This window comes from Topomyia yanbarensis, chromosome 3 (genome assembly GCF_030247195.1).
Source record: "Topomyia yanbarensis strain Yona2022 chromosome 3, ASM3024719v1, whole genome shotgun sequence".
Lineage (NCBI taxonomy): Eukaryota > Metazoa > Arthropoda > Insecta > Diptera > Culicidae > Topomyia > Topomyia yanbarensis.
This window is the reverse complement of record NC_080672.1, coordinates 52,737,025-52,751,509: the sequence shown is the minus strand read 5'-3', so window position 1 is coordinate 52,751,509 and position 14,485 is coordinate 52,737,025.

Genomic DNA, 14,485 nt, shown 5'->3' with positions numbered 1-14,485 from the left:
CATGGTTCAAGAGTTCGTTATCGCGTTCGCATCAGCAAACCAGAGCTTCTGTGCTTGGATGGCCGAGATATCACTTGGGACCAGCCTGTTTCTTAAGTCGTTCACATATTTTGTGTGAACTGTTTAGATTTAGTGTAGGGGAGCTGTGCCTAAGACGGACACTTTAAGGTTTGAAACCGTTTCATATCCTTCCGGAAGTTGCGCTAGTGTATTGAGTGCACGCTGCTGTAAAAATCTAGCGATATCGTCTTAGCGCACCAGCGGCTGCTCGTTCAGTGGGCCATTTGCGCGACTTCCGGAGGGTTAAGTGTTTAGTATGGAACTCACAATGAAATCATAGTTCTATTAGTTTTCCTTAAACATAAGTTGAAATTATTTCTTAAAAACTGAACATTCTGTGCTTGCTTTTACTTTCAAAATCTTGCATTTCGCCAACAATGCGTGAATAACGGACAAATCGGATTCATCGAATTATAATGATTTGATCGAAGATCGGTATTATTTCTTGAAGGAAATATTTCAGGCATCAAATAAACTACACATACACCTTTACCTTTTCAGAATGTTAACTAATAGTTTTAATAAATTAGTAACTCAGTTTGACATAACCGCTTTGATTGAACATATCGTTAATTTGAAGTAAGTGTCCATCTTACTCGGCATGTCCGTCTCCGACGCACTTCCCACATAACAAGCGCCAATTATGTGTTAATTTGGATTTATCGTCTAAAGGGGCCCAATCTGGTGTCAGTTACTGGCGAGTAGAACACGCACCACCGAAATTCAACTTTTGTAAGTTAGGTGTTGTGCTCCCGTGCACAAATTAGTTCATTCATTTTTGCCCTTTGGGAAAGTTAAAAAACTTCATCGTCAAGCCAAACTTGAAGAAAAGTCAACTTTTTTCTTCGAAGCGAGAAGCAGTTTAAGCGGGCAAAGATGGTAATACAGTGACTAATGACTGGAGTCAAACGGAAGACCCGACAATTCGTATTCGGTCAATTGTAAGCTTATCAGGATATTTTTTTCTGTTTTTGTACTAATTGCGGTTTATATTTCAGATGATTAATGGATTTGAAAATTGTTCATGATCCAAACATGGTTCAAAAATTTAAATATTGAATTGAAATGTATGGCATTCATCACAATGTTCAATACAAGTAAGAATATTTCTAAAAATCTGATGAAAAGTTTAAGGTCAGAAAAAGTTCTCTATTAGAAGATAATGCTGTCGAGTATAGTAGAAACCTTGTACTTAAACAAATCTCACTTATTTTTTCTAAAATTCAGAATTTAAAATAAAAACCCACTAAACATTGATTTTCATATCGTAGTGAAGCTTGATTGCAATGTCATAGTTTACCATGTAATGCGTGATGCTACATCGTGCTCAATATATTCGCAAACACTTTCAATAGGCGTTAAAATTATTTGATTATTTTTTGAGTTTTCTGTTTCTTGAAGAGTACTATTCATAGTCTGTAGCTATAGCATATGTTTGAAAAGAACTGCTTTGAACTGGTCGATGTCACCTAATTGTTTCGTAGATCGACACAATTTGATGCTTTGGGTGCTGTATGCACGAACAGCAGCTCTTAGGCTTTTGTTTTGATTTCATTACTCATCGGACTTCAGTGGGTGACAGAGGTAATGAAATCTGTTGATTTCTGTCTCTTGTCTAGTTAACAGTGGTATGTCGGGAGCGATCACACCATTATAATTAAACACACTACAATTAAAAAAATAAATGCTTTCTCCAATATTTCAATGTTACGAAATAGAAATGTTTCTGGAATTGTTTTTGAATATATTAAAAATATTATATATTAAAGACATATGGTATATTTTTTAACAATGACTTTTTTAAGATGCTGTAGAAATATTTGAATTCCACGAAACTGTTCAGAACTCAAATACATGTCTTAAGCCTAGTTTGTAGTTTATAGTTTTGCGGTGAATCTTGGACTTGGAGTGGACTGGATTTGGAGTTAACAAGCAATCGAGATTCCTGCACATTTTTTGTTTATATTATATAAGACTAGAGTGATAGTTGTTTCAATTATTTATCTATTATTAAAGTTACATTTCGCCTACGGATTCTAGGATTTGTATTCTTCATTGAAATTTCTGATCTTCATTACAGTTTAATTGTGCTCAGGAAAAGTAATTTCAAAATAAGGTCTGGAAAAACATGTTCGTTGCATGTTTTGACAGATTTTTTTCGCACTCGTATAAACGAGTTATAAATGTTGTGTCCGGTGAGGCCATGTGCATGAGAACTTTGTCACAAAAAGCCACTTTGCATACTTTGTTTTTCCAAAAATGATCTAGACTGTCTTTTGAAAAGGGTCAAACTTTTTTACTATTTTTTTTCAAATGGTTATTGTCTAAAAATGACAAATCCTACAAAAAATATGTAGTAGGAGTGAATTTCACAAAATTAGTCAAATTTTTGAAAAAAAATATTGAAAAAATTCTTCATCGACTTCTACACTAAAAAAACGATTTAAAGAATTTAAAGTCGATTTACAAAAAACCCATCTTGGATGAAATTTTGTTCCAAGATAGTTAATTATGTTCCTTACCTACCGTCAAAAATTCAAGTTTAAGAAAAAAAGATATTTGAAAAAAACTTTCCCCTGTTCAAACTGAACGGCATGAAAGAGCAGACTGTTGACAACATCTCTGATTTTTTTAAAGTGTTTGTTGCATCGTCTCCATTTTTAGAGACAAAAATATGTGACGCGGAAAACCCGCCAAGCAGGCGGTTTGTGTGGATATACCAAAAGCTAAGCAATCAAATGGAGATTCAATTACTTCAAGGGTCCTTTTGGAAATACTCCGGCATTTTGACTTTGACGCGTACTCCCTATTTAAAAGCAAATTTTCGAAATACTTCATGCGATTGGCCGAAATAAATGTCTCCTGCATTGACGAGATACACAAAAAGAGATTTTTTTTTACTTTGGAGTGAATTCCAGAATTAAAAAAATTTTATGACTTTTTTGCACTGTAAAGTACCGCCAACTTGCCCCGCGTGCAGCAGCGCCAACCTACCCCAACCGCATGTTTTATTAAAAACTACTAAAAAAATACCTTTCGTTTGTGGATTGATGTAATATCTATACGGATACTGAAAGCTCTTTTCATGCGATATCGAAAAATATAATCTTTCGGGAAATAGATTGAAAATCTCCCTAAATAGCGCAAAGAATTTAAAATTTAGAAAATTTACTTGGTATGCTCGAAAACACAATTTCACCCACAACTTCCACCAAACAAATCGTTTTGTAACAAAAACACATTGGATAATGGGTTTCACATAACTTGAGGTATACAAGAAGAGGTAGCGCTATATGTCTAATAGAAACAGAGAAAAAAGGATTCCGCCAACTTACCTCAACTGCCAACTAACCCCGGGCTTCCCTACTCGTTTCGTCTGACCTTTAATCGTAATGCAAATGCATTGTGTAAATGCAGTGACTGAAATATAAGAACATTTGGGGTTTTTGATGTCCCATGTGGTAATTTCTGTTAGTTTCTAAGATTATCGAGACCAGGTAAGTCTTCGGTTTTATAACAGCACCTTTCAAGGGATACTCTCAAGCCTTTACGAGGAAGCTTATGAGAGAAAACTGATTTTCCTCTTTCAGAAATTTATAGACAAGAAGATGTTCCCACAATGAGATGATCAGATTCTGGCTCTTAGTGTACAAGGAAACGTAGAAATTAGTCGTTGTCGGTGGCGTGGCGCTCTTTGGCATTATCGGAGTGTTCTTTAAAAGAATGTTTTATGTTGTCCCACATAATTTATATGCATTTTCCAAAGCTTTTTCACAGCATGCCTTGTTTCTACAATAATTCGCTATAGGCGTTGTTTGCAACAACGGAAATTCATGCCTCGCGGCACAAAAAGGCGAACAGGTAGACTAGCCCCGCCCAAAAGATCAAAGTTAGAAGAGCAGATTCGGCGAAAGTTTCGAAATGAGGCTGATGAAAAATAAGTTGTGTTCAAATACTCCTTTTTTCCTGAACGCAATTGCTTGCGAACCAGAATTTTCACTGGCAAAGGCTTCTTGAAGGAGCGAACCCCTTACATCACAATTAAGGCCCATGTTGGATACTACACCATCAATCTCTACTTCCCGGGCGGGTACATAGACAAGATACTTCTTCGTACATGGCGAAGTGGTTTTTAGCTGAATCTCGCATATATCGATGATGTTAAATGGCTCATCTTTGCCCTCATATAAGTTTGTTATGGTTATATACCAAATTCGTTACTGATACTTTTTGCATTTATCAGGCAACTAGCACTTGGCAAATTGGATTCTGATTATGACTTTCGTTGGTTTAGTTTTCGATAAAAATATACTGAAAAAATAAAGACAGTTTGGACAAGGAAAAGTTTTTTTTAAAATTACTTCTTTTCCTTAAAAGTGCACAACTTGAATTTTTGGAGGTAGGTAGGGAACATTATTACCTATCTTGGAAGAAAATTTCGTTTTTTTTTTGTAAATCGAATTTAAATTTTTAAAATCGATTTTTTCAGTGTAGAAGTCGATGAAGGAGTTTTTTAATATTTTTATTTTTAACTAATTTTGTGAAAATCATTCCTACTACATTTTTTTGCAGGATTTGTCGTTTTTGGACTATAGTCATTTGAAAAAAAATGGTTAAAAAAGTTTGACCCTTTTCAAAAGACAGTCTAGATCGTTTTTGAAAAAACGAAGTATGCAAAGTGGCTTTTTATGACAAAGTTTCATTAAAATCTGAGAGGGTGCTGCCAACTCTGAATGCGATTTAGCGCGAAATTCCTCCCTTTCGCTTTACTTTAAGATGCGCAAAACAGAAAAAAGCTACCATACCATTTATAATCGAACTGCATTCCATTACATATTTGGAAATAGGATATCAATGTAATTTTGGTACTTATTGTGTTCCAATATAATGAAAAGGATTTTAATGCTTACTGTTACTTGGGATAGTATATACGGCAAAGCCAGCGTGATGCGGTTTTGCCGCATAACCAGTGCCAAAGAATCGAAGCGGCATAAAGCCGCTGAGATTCCACTGGATGATGTGGACGGCGCCGACCGAAGCGGCAATTGTACTGTTTTATCCTTTCAAATAAAACTATTTTTTTATACAAATCGTTTATTTGATATAGCTCAATGCGTTTGCTTAACGAAACCTTGGGTGTTTTATAAATTTAAAGGATAGAAAAAATAAAAAGATATAAACGATTAAAGGACGTGTACATAATTATTGTGATGACTTGAAACTTGCGTAACTTTTCTCATAACAGAAATTAACTAAAATTTGCCCAGTTTTCTTTACAGTTTATTGTTCACATCCGCCAAGTTTAGCCGTTGTCGCTGAGATTCCGGTCGAGATGGAAGAAAATCAGCAAACCGTTCACGAAACAATTTTTTTCACCCACATGCAAAAAATGTCGCATCGAGTCTTACAAAAACTAATGGATATAGACCGTTTTAACCACAAGTCAGGAGCTGGACGAAAACCAGGAACAGCGCGTAAATAAACTGACAGAGCATTGATCGCTCATTTCATGCGGAATCCGAATATTTCGACAAGGGACTTGGCCAGAAAACTAGGACGTTTCGCAAAGTTTCGTCTAGTCAAGAAAAGATTCTGATTGAAAACATATAATATGGAGAACTTCCCAAATCAGGACCAACAAAGTACTGCACGACCAAAAACTCTATACGACGCTACGTCATTGATGATGAAACCAACATCGAAGCGGTTATCAAGCAGTTGCCGGGACAGAAATATTTCACGGGTAAGGACTGCTATGGATAACCGTTTAAAATTGAAGTAACTATCGAAATTCGCTGCGAAGTACCTGAATTGGCAGGTCACATGCCTTGTGGAAAACATAGTGAGCCATTCGTGAAGAAAAGCTTCATGAAATATGAGATTTATAACACTGTGTGTCTCCAAAAACGGCATTTGCCGTTATAAAAGCTACACGATCGAAAACAGTTGCTTTGGCCTAATTTGGTGTCTCGACGCTATTTCAAACCCGTACAAGAGTGATATGCGAATAATTCGGTGGATTTTGTGTAATGAAACCACCAAACTGTCTTGAACTCCGCTCGATCGAAACCTAATGGCCATGATTAAGCGCGAACTTCGAAAGACCAAAGAAATGGCGAATGACGAAAAGGAAATGATGAGGAAGAAGCAAAACTAAGAAAAACGTACCGGAAACGACTGTACAGATACTGATGCAGGGTGTCAATCACAAATATCGAGCATTCTACTCTAACTCATTCTAAATTTCAACCGACGTTAAAATAAATATATGCTGAACTTCTGTAAAACTTTGGCTTCATTTACATAACTATAGTCGAATCACCAACCATTCTAAAATGTGGCAATAATTAAAGACTCACCCTTCATTAGTGGCTGTCTTGCAAACTGCGCGACTACCGGTTGCTATTGGAGACATTCTTGCGCTGTTGTCATATATGTCCATATCGTCATAGTTATTGCTGCCTTGACGCTTACAAACAGAGGATCTTAATTACTTTTTACCCTTACAGGTTACGAGTGTAAACCCGTTGAGTTTCACAAATGATTCCTCGTTTATGATGCGTGCTGTTGATTTTGAGGTACTGGATGCGGCTGTTGCGGTTATTATGACCTGAACAATCTTTTCACAGCGGTGTCTGAGCATGGTTTTCCGTAATGTGTCGTCTGATTATAAAACTGGTACTTACGTAATAAATTGGCCTTTAAATGTGCAAAGAGTTGTCTGTTTAATGGTACTGCATTTTGTTTTGTTTTTCTGTATCACGTAGGAAGGAATATAATCCATAATCATTTTTCCTAAAATAGTAACTTACAAGGTTTTTTTTATAAAAATCTTTCACGGTTTTAAATTACGAGGGGTAAATGTATCGCGGAAATCCCTGACCCCGGAACAGTTGCCTCACCGCCCCCTGCCCCCGCCCCACTCGTTGGGCCTCTACATACTAGACGAATACTTTTTGTATCTGTCACTAACACATGTTCAATTTTACACTAGCAACAAATACACTAGAAAGAGTATCTGATTTTATTGAACACGGTGTATTTTCTCAGCAACACCCTCAAACGACCTAATCCTTCTTCAGCTCTTCCGTGCCTATGCAGACTGTATGCCAGCTGCTAGGTTGTAAGCCTTTTTGTTCTTCCACATCGTCATCACGCACAGCCATATTTTGCGTTGCCGCCGTCCTATCCATTTAGCGACCTGGCGAAATTGTGTTTGACGAGGATTTGTACAAACATTACCTTCCGCTTGTGCTAGGTAACGCTGCCACCAGCGCGTGGCATGGAGGTACCTCAGGATACTGTCGGTTGGGGTGTTTAATTTAATTTGACGTGTTTCGGAGAGTGACGATTATTACTGTACAGCGCCAGGGCTACCGTGGAGTTTTATGGAGCCGGGAAAGGGAGTAAATAATTGACGGGAAATGTTCTTCGATGATGGAAAGGTAATGCTGCCTCTTTCTTGGTTTTTAATGACGTTTAACATAATTCAGTTATCTGTAGGGGGACTAATTGTACATGAAAGGTATATTTTGGTCGCTGGAAATTACAATTGTTTCAGGTTGGGTAAGCTGCGTGTTGTTCTTAGTGTGTAAGGAAATGTTTGGTTAAATTTGAACTATTTGATTGATACTTTCAATAATTTCGTTTTATTGAAAATTTCGAATGTTCATAGTCATAACAGTGGGTAATATTTACGGTATTATTTTTAGAATTAAATGGTGGTGTAAATAAGTTCAAAATTACAGCATTGAAAGCTATCGATAGATTTTCGGATTAAATAGACTATATATTAAATATCTGATAGATCAGCTAGTTTGACCAAAATTGCCCAAAGATATCACATATCAAATTCCACAGTTTAATCGTCCAGTTAGTTATACACTTCATGTTCATGAATCAGTTGCATTCCTGTCGACCGGAAAACCATCATACTTTAAGTTTAATTGCATCAAGTATTTCGCTTCCATTCCTCTATATTATAAAACAAACTCAATGAACTTGTACTTGTACTGCATTGCACAGATATAAATTAAATGTAATTCAATGATGGTGCTATTCGTGTCCTGTTGTCGGCTGTCACTGGTTCAGTCAGAGGTGTACAGTACAACATCCGTTTACTTCCCAGAACTATTCTGTTCTTTTCTTTTCCCAACAAATCTCCTTCCGCTCTTCTTTTAGTTCGAGTCAAGTTTCCCAGTCCGAGGGAGTACCAAATTTACTACCGAGGGTTCGCTTGCTTGGGGATGAATAGTGTGTAAAGAGGGATCGCCTCAGTCATGCTCGGTATTATCGAAATTTATTTGGCTGGTTGTTCCAGGCTGGGTAAGTTGGTGAAAAGTTTTCAAAATTGAAACTCAAATATATGCAGTAAGCTTTTGTTCCGGAATTCATTTACACAGCAGAGCCGAATAAATCTATTCGCCTCTCGGTCGGTACACACTGCTGTAGCATGAACTTGGTTAAATCTGTGCAAATTACCACCTACAATGCGGATAGCTCAGTGTTTTAGAAAGGTTTGCTAATAATCTTGTTTGAGGAAGGCTGTATGGGGGTGTTTTAGTGTTACGTTGCGAGTGGACTAATTTTGAAGTTGGAGAGTTGTAGTTTGTCTTAACAATCTGGTTAAAGGGTTTTATGAACTCACAGTTTCGTTCACAGATGCTTTTGTCAATTCACGCTGGGTTGTTGGTTTATCGTAATTTAGTGCTATAAACAGAGATCAACACGGGAGAAGCAAATTTCGGTCGAACTGCAATTGTCTCAGTGCATTTGCTGTTTGAATTCGCAATAAAGTAGATTCATCGTACTACTATTGCATCGCAAAGCATACAGAAATGCCCTTCGATCCTCTGGGCGACATGGTTGGAAAAGCCTCTGTACACATGTCTCAAGTCTCAACGAGACTAGTAGATTGAAATAAGTTACTTTCAAAATCGAAAGACTTTTATATAAGTTCAATTAGAATGGTAAATACTCGTCTGACGAAGATGTCAACTGTCTTTTTGACACACACACTTTCCAGGCCATCACTGTCGACTACCCCTAAGCTCTTTTCAGGTAGTTCTGATTCTTGGGCATTTGCTCGTAGAATTGTGACAACCGAATCGATAAAATGGGCGATTGAAAGTTTTACTCCGTATAAATTACCGGGAAATGCTGGAATCATTCCAGTTCTAACTACTACAAAAAGGATATGAACACTTCAAGCATATTTTGAAAAAGGTTCTTATTTGTAGTCTTGCAACAGGATACATTCCAGTAGCGTGGCGGGAAATAACTGTCAAATTCATTCCCAAAACTGACCGCATCACTTAGGAGGAGGCAAAGAGCTTTAGACCGATCAGTCTGACCTACTTCCTTCTCAATTCAGTGGAACGTTTAATCGACCACTACATTCGGGATGTTAGCTAGGGCGAGGACCCGCTGCATGCAACGCAACATGCATATCAGCGGGGGAAGTCTACCACCACCCTGTTACACAATGTTGTCTACAACATTGAAAAAGCTGTTTCACAAAAGCAATCAAGTTTAGGAGTTTTTCTCGATATTGAAGGTGCTTTTGACAACATGTCTTTCGAATCTATTTTGGAAGCAACACGAGGCCATGGAGTACCTTCATGTATCACGAACTGGATACACGCAATGCTTAGCAACCGACATCTGTGCTAATCGGTAAGACAAGTAGAGATAAGGAAACTGAGTGTCTGCGGATGTCCTCAAGATGGTGTGCTGTCACTACTTCTATGGAACCTTGTCGCCGATAGCTTGTTGAGGAAACTTAATGAGCTTGGGTTTCCCACGTATGGTTTTGTCGACGATTATCATATAATGATCACCGGTATTTGCATTAACATGTTATTCATGTTGGACTATCAGTTATTCCAAATATAACATCAATGGTGCTTTTTACGCAACGAAGTATGTCAACCGGAGCTCATCCATTGCAGTTCTTTGACTCTGAAGTTATTATCGCAGATCAAGTTAGGTACGTTGGGGTAATTCTTGATTCAAAATTTGATTGGACAGCATTGATTTCAAGATCAAGAAAGCTTTCATGGCCTTCGGCCAATGTAGATATGCTTCCGGCAAATCAATGGGACTCAAACCCTAGTAGGGCAGACGAGCCCTTATTCATCTTATTAGTCAGGATGTCACACTATTTTGATTGTAACTCGGCTTACAGTGATTGGATTTATAAATTGGCATCAGCAGCCTTGCTTCGTTTCTAAGAAACAGTAACATAAAAAATCTGGCTTGAAAAATGTAAATTACTCGCGTTTGAACGGATCAAAAAGTTGAGTACAACGCACCCTTATTTATCCTACCATTTGACCTATTGCGTTAAATAGAGATAGCAGACACTGCTCTAACCAATGTATTCAAATGGGTGGGATGAATACAGGAGCTAAGATGAGTTGGGGCACAGTAACCCTACATTCAGTGGCTCTACCCAAAAATTGTTAGATTAATACTGGCATACAGGTGCCTTGTTTGGTAGTAGATGGGGGAAGTCATGACAAACCAATCAAAGTTAAACCATCTTCAGAGGATGGTCTTGATGACAATGACTGGTGCGACAACTGTGTTTCTGAAACAAGAAGCGCTTTTCTTGTACATTCCGGCATAAAGTTAGTGGGTTTTGGAACAGTGACACAAGCAACTAGCCACACAAGACTGTGACCCAAAATGGTTACTTGGGATTAGTATACACTTGCTCCTAGTGATCTTACGCCCACACGTATTTTTATTTAAACCTTCAGTGTAAGAATTCTTCTTCGTGTTGGAAGGCAGGATAGAGCGACAACTTGAAGAAGATGTAGTTTGTTTTACTGACGGATCTTTGTTGGAGGGAACCTATTGTCGTGAAATGAGATTAAACCAGTCTTATTCGCTTGGTTGATACTGTACCGTATTCCAAGCAGAAATCATTGCGATTCTGTGTGACATACAATCGGCATTTCGACAGGGAATTGATTCATTTCCAAGCACAATCGCAGTATTCTAGCTAAGGCACTGATTGGACTTTGAAACTCAATTATCACATGGCTACTATTCAGCGTGCTGAGTATTATACGTGTGATCTTTGTGAATCCGATTACGGAGCTACATATCATTTGATATGTAACTGCCCAGCAGCAATGCAATTGTGTATCGCGATTTTTGGTTCTCCGTGTATAGATAATCCTGTGTACAGAGAGCTGAAACTCAAGGAAATGCTATTGTTCCTAACCCAGTGTGGTAAAGAGCTATAGTTTAAGCCTATATTTGAATGACAAAGTCTCTTCGGGGGTATTGTCTTTTTACTATCTCAATATCCCCTACGGGGGTGTTGATATATCCGTTCACTGATTGAAAAAAAAAAATCTAAAGCTTTCCGGGGGTTGGAAGTTTTATTTTTGCTATCGTAGCACCTGCAGATCGTTCAGCATCCTTCCGGGAGTGCAGAATGCTCTATTGTAATTGTTCTGTGTCGTTATTTTCCTTACCCTAATCTTACCACTTTCCCAATCCTTCCTATCAGGGAAATTATGAAAAAATAGATCACGACAAAGTACAAATCTCCGACTACCATGGGAAACGTACCATTTGAGCCAGTCGCTACTGATTCCTGATTCCCACGCAGATCACCTCAAGGTGTTGCATATTTCCAACGAACGCTGGTCTTACCAAGGGCAGATTCTTACGTACCAATACTGTGATCAGCCGTTACTCCACGGTAAACCTTGCGTAGAAGCTGCTAAGGAAATTCCACCTGTCACGACCAAAACCAGAATACAACCGGCGTATGCGAATCCACAACAGGTTGTTAAACTAATGTAACAAAGACCGGACCCAGTAGTACTAAACCAAGTGCCATTTCCAGCAGCGAAGCAATAATGATTACATCAAATATCTCCAAACCAACAACCAACACCACCACTAAAGACTCAAATACCGATAAAGAAGACCAGGAACCACTTACTTCGGTTTTGTAACAGCACCCTTCAAGGGACACTCTAAGACCTTTACGAGGAAGCTTAGGGGAGAAAACTGATTTTCCTCTTTCGGAAATTTATAGGCACATTAGAAGATGTTCCCACAATAGGATGGTCAGACTCTCGCTCTTTAGTGTACAAGGAAACGTAGAAATTAGCCGTTGTCAGTGGTGTAGCGCTCTTTTGCATTATCAGAGCGTTCCTAAAAAGAATGTTTACTTTTTTTCCCCACATAATTTATATGCTGGATATGTCGAAAGATCATGCGGAGTATCTCAGTCGTAGGAAAACCTTTCATGATTCTCTCCGTATTTTCCACAACGTGCCTTGTTTCTACAATAAGCCACTGTAAGCCCAATTGTTTGCAACGACGGCAGTTCATGTCTCGCGGCACAAAAAGGTGCCCAGGTAGACTAGCCCCGTTCAAAAGATCAAAGTTTGGAAGAGGCGAAAGGTTCGAAATGAGGCTGATGGAAAATATATTGTTTTCATATACTCCTTGATTTTTCCTGAACGCAATTGCTTGCGAATCAGAATTTTCACTGGCCGAAGTAAAGGGTTCTTGAAGGAGTGAACCCCATACTTCGCAATTAAGGCCCCTGTTGGAGATTACACCATCAATCTCTACTTCCCGGGCGGGTACATAGACAAGATACTTCTTCGTACACGGTAGGGAACATAATTATTTCCTTTGGAACAATATTTCATCCAAATCAAAGATGGTAAATCAACTTTAAAATTTTTAAATCGATTTTTTTCAGTGTAGGAGTCGAAGAAGATTTTTTTCAATATTTTTATTCAAAAATTTAACTAATTTTGTGAAAATCACTCCCACATTTTTTTGTAGGATTTGTAATTTCTAGATTACAGCCATTTGAAAAAAATGGTTGAAAAAGTTTGACCCTTTTCAAAAGACAGTCTAGATCATTTTTGGAAAAACAAAGTTTGCAAAGTGGCTTTCTGTGACAAAGTTCTCATGTACAGAAAGTTGCATTAAAATCTGAGAGGGTTCTACCAACTCTGAATACGGTTTAGCGCGAAGTTCGTCTTAAGTGACGTAATTTGTATGGACATATTTGCTCGACTGATTACTTTTAAAGTACTCATGCATTATTTTATTCTGTATGAACTAGTGCAATGATTTTACATAAATTGGAATATTGGAAAAATTATTAATAAAATTTGCTCGATATTGAACGCAATAACTAATGTTGGGGAGGCAATAAGCTAATGAAAGATTAAAATTTTCTGATATTTACTGTTCTGTGGTACCTTCTGTTATTGTTAATCAAGTCACAAAAAAATCTCATATCAAACATCAGTCTATATTTTTTAGAACTAGTGAGCAAAGTTAGCTGTAATATGGCTGATTTCGTGACGTGTGAACATGCAATGTAAGCAGTACAAGTAATCTAGTCGAAATTTATGAAATGCAACCCTTTTAAATTTTTCTACTGCTACCTAAGGATCTCGACAATATGAAATAAGCATTACTGTATAATATATGTCATTATTTTTTGCTCTGATTTTTCAAAATTTTCCTGATTAAGTCTCCCCAGGCCTTGGTCAAGTCTCCCCGCAGTGGGGAAACTTTTGTAGAGATTTATGCAGGTTTAGCTGAAAACCTGGTAAAGTCTCCCCACGTTCCCCCACCCATTCCAAATTTGGAAGTTATACTTAATTTCGCAATTTTTTTGTTTAAAACTGGTAAGTCTGGTTCCATTTTTTTCAAAAGTCTTTCCTCATTGATTTAGTTGGAGCCCTAAACCCCTGCTATCATTTGGATTTGTTCTGCTCCCAAGCCCAGTGCGTTAGGAAAATTCGATGGTCAGAATTTTCTCCAAATCTAAAGAAAGATATTTTTACAACAAGAATGGTCCCAAAAACAATTTTTTATGCTTTTTGCCATAAATTTCCTATTTTTGTTTCGTTTTCACATCTTACTTATGATTCGACATCAGATATCGACGGTTTATGTATTTTGAAATCATAAGGCATTACAATAAAATTTTTGATACTCGAATTTTTTTTCAAATTTCCTTGACACTAGAAAAAATTTAAATTTGTTTTGAGCGATTTTCGTTTGTTTTGGTACTAGATGCTGACGTTTCATTTTTATTTTTAGACACATTTCATGTACTCCCTTTGGATTTTTTCAGATATTATGAAATCAATATTCAAACGCCGCACCCCTTAAGGATCTGCGATAGAGTAAAAAATTGCATAGATTCCTTTTTCGATGTAATGAGCATTTTATGTAAAATTTTATGTGTAAATTTGACCATTTTCATTGATATTTTCCCTCTTGTACACCCCTAGTTCTTAATACAAAATTTGGTCTCGTCCCAATTTTTTCAAAAATTTCTTCACCAGGGGTTTTCTGGGAACACAAATTTTCGCATTTTTTCGTTCTGCTCCCAATTTTTTTTTAATTTTGTTTCGCTGTG